This window comes from Trichosurus vulpecula, chromosome 2, assembly GCF_011100635.1.
Source record: "Trichosurus vulpecula isolate mTriVul1 chromosome 2, mTriVul1.pri, whole genome shotgun sequence".
NCBI classification, from domain to species: Eukaryota; Metazoa; Chordata; class Mammalia; order Diprotodontia; family Phalangeridae; genus Trichosurus; species Trichosurus vulpecula.
Genome location: NC_050574.1, coordinates 313,449,736 through 313,457,083, shown reverse-complemented (window position 1 = coordinate 313,457,083; position 7,348 = coordinate 313,449,736). Strand labels below are relative to the sequence as shown.

The following is a 7,348-nucleotide window of genomic DNA, read 5'->3' as shown; positions in this document are numbered from 1 at the left end:
ATCTTTGATCCCATTCCCCACCATTTCTCCAGAAGATTATCCTCTCATTTATCCCTTCATTTGCTCTAATCTTTTATCTCTCCCTACCTGTTGGTTCACTCCCCATTGCCTTAAAACATACCCAAGTCTCCCTCATGCCAAAAAAACAAATCAAAAAAAAAACTTTGTTAGATCTTACTGTTTTACTGTTCTTCAATATATCATCCTAAATCTCTCCTCCCCTATCCAAAGTCAAACTCTTATAAAAAAAAAAAACATAAGCTAGAATCTAGCACACAGGCTGCACCAGGGTAGACCTCATAGCAAGGCTGGAGCAGACCCCAGCAGTATCACCGGTGGTAGTAGTGATTCCCAGACCTCTCAGTGCAGGATGGAGGTCTGTTGGAACAGGGTGAGAAAGAAGTGCAGTCCTGCACAGGGCCTGTGGCAGTGGCAGCAGCTACTCCTGAGGCTATCAGCCCACTGACTAAATGTTTGAAAGTCACCTATTTAAACTTCTGGGAGCCAATACAGCAGAGTAAACAGTAAGTTCTCTCACCCCCTTTGCTGACGCTGAAAAAACCAGAGAGTGTTGCCCCAGCAAAATCCCAGAATAGTGGCACCACCAGAAAGCGTACAGCAGTCTTTTAGCTCAAGAGGCTAGGGGATTAGCGGGAAGGTTCCTCCTGCTGTGGCTAAAGGGGACCACTACAGGATGGGAGGCATCCCAGTGAGCCAGTAGCAAGTCCCACCTCAGTGGACCAGTGGGAGATCCTGCACTCCAGGGTGGTGGAGCCAGAAAGCTCCAACACCAAGACCTCAGGCATGCCTTCTCACAGCCAGGAGAATCAGCAGACACCAGCACAGATGGGCATCCACCAGCACTGAGCCTACTCAAGCTCTAGTGTAGTCCTATGGGAGAAGGAGACCTCCAGTGGTCAGAACACCCCTCCCTCACACCTCACACCATGCACTTCAGTGTAACCCTGGGGAAACACAGAAAGACCTCACCTGGCCTCAGCCTCAGAACACACCAGCCAGCTCTAGCTCAGCACCAGGTAAGCTACAGCATGTAATAGTAATTAAGGTGGGAGTTTTTTTGTTTTTTTTTTGTTTTTTTTTTTTTACTGTTTTCTCTTTTAGAATGCTAAAGTAATCAAGTACCTTTGATTAAGTCTTGGTAGGTACAAAGCCCCAGGCCCATACCCTTTTGCTAACTAGATGTGAAGCCTCAGACTCACACCCTTTTGCTGATCAAGTGTGGAGCCTTTGGACCCTAAGAAGGGTATATAAACTCAGAGGTTAGGATTTTGTTTGGGTCTCTCACTCACTGGAAGAGTGTCAAGTGATTTGACCAGACAAGATTCTGGGTAGCCGCTGGAGCCCCCCCGGCTTTGAAAACCCAGATGTTGGTGCCTCTCTCTCTGGTAAATATGTAATTCTTTGGTTAGACAGCTAGAGGCCTGTCTGTTGATAACTGTGTGTGTTTGCTCTGCTTATATTGTCTCTGTTTGTAATTTCTGTTTGTATTTGCTCTGAAGTTCAGGGTACTGGCTTTTTCCCCTAAACTAAGTGAATGGGATGTGTATGTTTGATTAAAGTGAGATTGTTAACCCCCTAAAGTTGCTTTTCTTAGAAAAGCAGATCAAAGAATCTGTGCTAGCAGCCCTTCTGTGTGCTGGTGTTATTGGTCTCTCACCCCCACAGAGCTGCTGGACACATTGTTTGTTACACAGCATTTACAGCTTCCAACTGGCAGAACCAGAGGCCATAGCACATAAAGCCAATAACCAGGCCCTTAGTCCCCAGCACAAGAAAAATAGGACAGAGCCTTCTGTGCCCCAGAAATAGAGATCTACTTTAAAAGCCAGGAAAAAGGCAATCACAATGAGCAAGAAGCAAATTAGAAAAACAAAGACCATAGATTTTTACTATAGGGACAGAGAAGATCAAAATACAAATGCAGAAGACAGCATTGACACTATACTCATATCTGAAACCTCAAAAGAGAATATGAACTGCTCTCAAGCCCAAAAAGCATTCTTGGAAGAGCTCAAGAAGGATGTTAAAAGTCAAATTAGAGAGGTAGGAGAAAAAATGATCAATTCTTTTAAAAATACAATTGACAAAATGGAAAAAAAATTCACTGAAGAAAATAACTCCTTAAAAAGTAAAACTGGACAAATTTATAAGGAGGTACAAAACTTAACTGGAGAAAATAACTCCAAGAAAAGTAAAATTGGCCAAATGGAAAAGGAGTTACAAAAGCTGACTGAAGAAAACAATTCATTAAAAATTAAAATTGTGGTTTTCCCCAGGATGGCGGCCCCCGTGTCAGTGCAGGTGGAGTTCAGAGGTGGGGCAGAGCTCTTATCTGATGATGTGAAGAAGCACCAGGTCATCTTGCCCAGTCGAGAGGAGCCCTCATCTGGATAAGGAAGAATCTACTGAAAGAGCGGCCAGAATTATTCATCCAGGGAGATAGCGTGCAGCCTGGGATTCTGGTACTAATCAATGATGCTCATTGGGAGTTGCAGGACCAGGACAACATCCTCTTCATCTCCACACTACATGGTGGTTAGAGCATTTGCCCTCCTCTGTCCTTCAGTTCCTCCAGCTCCCAGGGACCTTCAGGGCAGAAAACAACCAAAATGGGGGAAGAAAAGAGACAGAAATTCTTCCCCTCCCACTTCCCCCACAGCCGGAGCATGTGGGACACCAAGCCTCCCCTGACTTTGTCTTCATGGGGAAGGACCAGGAGCAAAAGAACCAGGCAGTCCTTCTCTCTCCTCTTCCCCTTGCTGCATCCTCCTCACTCCCTCTCCAGCCTTAGCAGCTTTCCTTCCGGGAAGGGAAATGAGGCCAACTACTAAAAATGTGCTGCTTACAGCTTGTGTGATAGTGGAAGAAGCTACTACCACCTCTTTCCCCAAAATGGGGAGGGGGCGCAGCTTTGCCAAGAAACCTGCCATAGATTGCCCCCATCTATAATCTGTGCCTCTGCCTCGTAGGGAGGTAGTGGTCCTTCTGCCCCCACTACTATGCAGGCACCTTTGTGAGCTCTGAATCCCTATCATCCTGCCTCTTATGGAGCTGTTCCCATATTCTAAACTGTGTCACCTTGGGCAAATCATTCATCACACTGGGTTTCAGTTTCCTTGTCTGTGAAATTGTCTTTGACAACTTATGGACCTTTTCAAGCTCTAGAATTCTGTGACTGAGATTTCTTGCCTCAGTTTCCTCATCAGAAGCTAAGGACTCCACCTGCTTTTTCCAGTGTCATTACTGAACCTCAGCTGGGGGCCTCTATTCAGGGCTGCCTCTTCCTCCTCCTTCTGCCTGGATGTCCCCAGCTGCGCTAGCCTTGCTCCTCTGACTCCCTTAGCCCTTGACCTAGGCCTGCCCCACAGTATAGAGGCCACCAGATGGGCTCCCAGGCCCCCTCTCCCAGAGACAAAAAACTGTCATCCATCATATACCATCAGAAGACACCTGGGCTCTGTGCCTCACTGGGAAGGACTAGAGGTCTGTCTCTTCTTTGTGCCTCAGTTTCCTCTCCAATGCCTAGGATTTTACCATTGTGAGCTTAAGGGTTGCCAGAAAACCAGAGCACAAGAAATTGCTTTGTGACATACTTGGGACCTTCCAGCTTCTCTCCATGAAACATGCAGACCCATCTGGAAGTCAACATGGCGGTGCCTGTAACAGCTGGCATTGGGCAAATAAAGGCCTTCGTGCCTGTTGTTTTTTCTTTATTGCCTGGAGCCTCATCCTAGATACAGCTAGGCTGGGTCAGTTGTTGGTATCCCAGTGACCTCATGACACAGCTCCTGGCTTGAGGATTCTTACCTCCCTGTAGTAGATTTATGGGCCCAACCAAAATTGTCTGAACAAGATCTGGGAGTAGGATGATATTGGGGACATTTGTAGGGACCAGGAAAAGTTGAAATCAGCTTGAGCTGGACCTTTCAGCAAAGTCAAATTCAAAATGAAGCTGGGAACTGGATCCCTGCTCATCCCCCTCTCCCTTGTATACATAATGCCAAGTATTATACCATCCACCATAGGATCCGTTTTTAGTTTATCACTTAGACTGTCATATTGAATTTTCAGGAGCCCATATCTCCCAATATATCCCCAATTCACTCAGTCTCCAGAGAAGCCCCCTATCCATCAGAGGAGATTGAGAATCAGTACATGCTAGGTACCCCGTTCCCAATCTTGGGTGTTTGTTTAGCTTTTCTCTTCATAAATGTAGGAAGAAGGAGGATTGTGTTGCTCACTCATTCCTTAAACTGCTAGTCTAGAGCTAGCAGCCTAGCTATAGGCCCCAAAGATCCTTTGTACATGCAGAAGGCTAATGTGATACTCTCAGTCCCAAAACTAGAGATGAGGAGTAAGGGGTGGGGGGGGGGGCCGGGAAGAGTGCCATGGACAGAGAAAATATTTCTCCCAGATACTTAATTTTTCCAGAAAAGTTAAACGAGAGGCTAGGATAAGAATATCTCCCACCCATTACTCACCTCCAGTAATCCTCTAAATGAGACAATGCCAAGCCCACCTCCCTCACCAGTCCAAGGGGCTTAAATCTTTTTGGCCTTGGGGTGTCAAGAGCGAAAGATGGGGATGTTCCTTGTAAAAACCCCTGGGCTGGGTAGTGCTCACCTTATCTTAGAATCAGTTAAAATTGTAATGTGTTTGGAGGCAAAAATAAAATAAAATAAAAATAAAAAAAATAAAAATTAGAATTGTGCAAGTGAAAGTCAATGACTCTATGAGGCATCAAGAATCAGTCAAACAAAATCTAAAGAATGAAAAAAATAGAAGAAAATGTAAAATATCTCATTAGAAAAACAACTGACCTGGAAAATTGATCCAGGAGAGATAATCTAAGAATTATTGGTCTACCTGAAAGCCATAATGACAAAGAGAGCTTGGATAGTATCTTCCAAGGAATAATCAAGAAAAACTTCCCCAAGGTCCTAGAACCGGAGGGCAAAATAGTCACCGAAAGAATCCACTGATCACCTCCTGAAAGAGATCCCAAATTGAAAACATCAAGGAATATCATAGCCAAATTCCAGAATTATCAGGTCAAGGAGAAAATTCTTCAAGCAGCCAGAAAGAAACAATTCAAATATCATGGAACTACAGTCAGGATCACATAGGATCTTGCAGCTTTTACATGAAAAGATTGGAGGGATTAGAATATGATATTCTGTAAGGCAAAGGAGCTTGGACTACAACAAGGATCAACTACCCAGCAAAATTGAGCATAATCTTTCAGGCAAGGAGATGGACATTCAATGAAATAAAGGACTTTCAGACCTTCCTGAGGAAAAGGCCAGAGCTCGATGGAAAATCTGATCTTCAAATACAAGACTCAAGAGAGGCATAAAAATGTAAACAGAGAAAACAAATTTTTTAAAAACCATGTTATTCAAGGAGTGCAAACTGTTTATATCCCTACATGGGGCGAGGGGACAATACTTGTAAATCATGAGAATTGAATCTTTATTATGACATTTAAAAGGAATATACATAGACAGAGGGTGTGGGTATAAATTAACTGGGGTGATGATAAAAAACCTAATTAAGGAGTGCAAAGGGATTATAATTGGAGAAGAGGAAAGAAAGAGGCATAAAAGGGTAAATTACATCACATGAAGAGTCACAAAAAACATATTATAGTAGAAGGAAAGAAGGGAGAGGGATGAGTGTTGTTTGAACTTTACTCTCGTCGGATATGGTTCAAGGAGGGAATAATATACTCAGTTAAGTATAGAAATCTAACTTGCCCTATAGGCAGTTGGAAGGGAGGGGCTATAAGAAATGATAAATTGGCAGACTTCAGAAAAACCTGGAAAGACTTATATAAACCAATGCTGAGTGAAGTGAACTTTGTACACAGAAACAGGAGAACATTGTACACAGAAACAGCCACAGTGTGCAATGCACTTCTTAGCTCTTCTCAGCAATGCAAGGACCTAAAACAATTCCAAAGGACCCATGATGGAAAATGTCATCCACATCCAGAGAAAGAACTATGGAGTCAGAATGCAGAGCAAAGCAGGCTATTTTCTTTTTTGTTTTGTTTTGTTTTTCTTTCTCATGGTTTTTCCCATTCGTTATAATTCTGCTCTGCAACATGACTAATGTGAAAATGTGTTTAATAGGAATGTATGTGTAGAGCCCATATCAGAATGCATGCTGTCTTGGGGAAGGAGCAGGGAGAAAGGGGGAGAAAATTTAAAACTTATGGAATTGAATGTTGAAAAATAAAAATAAATGAATGAATAAAAAACCAATAATCTACATTTGTTGCCTCCACTTCTTTACCTCACACTCATTCCCCAGACTTTTACAATCTGGCTTCCAAAGTCAATTCCAAGCTGATTAGTTGATTGATTACCAATGGTCTCATCGCTGCCCAATCTAATGTGGTTTTTTTCTCAGTACATATTTTTCTCGACATAGTCACTGCAGTTAACACTATTGACCACTTTCTCTTCTTGGATACTCTCTCTTCTATAGGTTTTTATGACACTCCTCTTTTATTTGTTCCTATCTATCTAAACACTCCTCAATCTTCTTTTCAGGCTCAGCATGACTTTAAATGTGGCTATGCCCTACAGAGTTCTCTCCTGGTCCTCTTCTCTTCTCATTCTAGGTCCCCTGTCTTAGTGATCTCATAAACATCTTCATGAGTTTAATTATCATTTCTATGCAAATGACTCTCAGATCAATATATCCAGCCCAGATCTCTCTCCTGAACTCCAGTTCCATATCATTAACTATTAGACAGAGTTGTGTGATCCTGAAGCATCTCAAACTCAGTACACCTAAAACAATCCACCAGTCTTTCGAACTTCCCTCTCTCTCTTTAAAACACTACCATTTTTCCAATCTCCCTGTTCCATCATATTAGTGCTATCCAGCATATCCAAATCTTGTGTTTCCCATCCATATAACTTGCATACAGTCATTATTCAAGTTCAAGTCTCAATCATCTCTCACTTAGGCTATTGTGATAGCCTTCTAATTTGTCTACCTGCCTCAAATATCTCTTCTCTCCAGCTCTCCACACAGCTACCCTTATTTTCTTTATATGTAGATATGACACTGTCCCTACTCAAACTCCTGTTTCTATTTCCTCTAGAATGAATTTAAACACCTCTAGGTTTTTTTTAATAACCCTTAACAACTCGACCCCAATCTCTTTCTAGCCTCATTACACATTGTTCCCCTTCCAGCACTCCGTGGTCCAGGCAAACTGGACTTTCTGTTCTTCACACCTGGCACTTCATCTCCCATCTCAATGCCTTTTAACTGACTGCCTTCCGTGCCTGAAAAATATTCCCTCCTCACC

At 42.9% G+C, this 7,348-nt stretch overlaps 1 pseudogene; it reads left to right on the top strand.

Moving 5' to 3' along the window:
• The first annotated feature begins 2,298 nt into the window (after positions 1-2,298).
• LOC118835375 lies at positions 2,299-2,561 on the top strand (annotated as a pseudogene).
• The last annotated feature ends 4,787 nt before the right edge of the window (positions 2,562-7,348 follow it).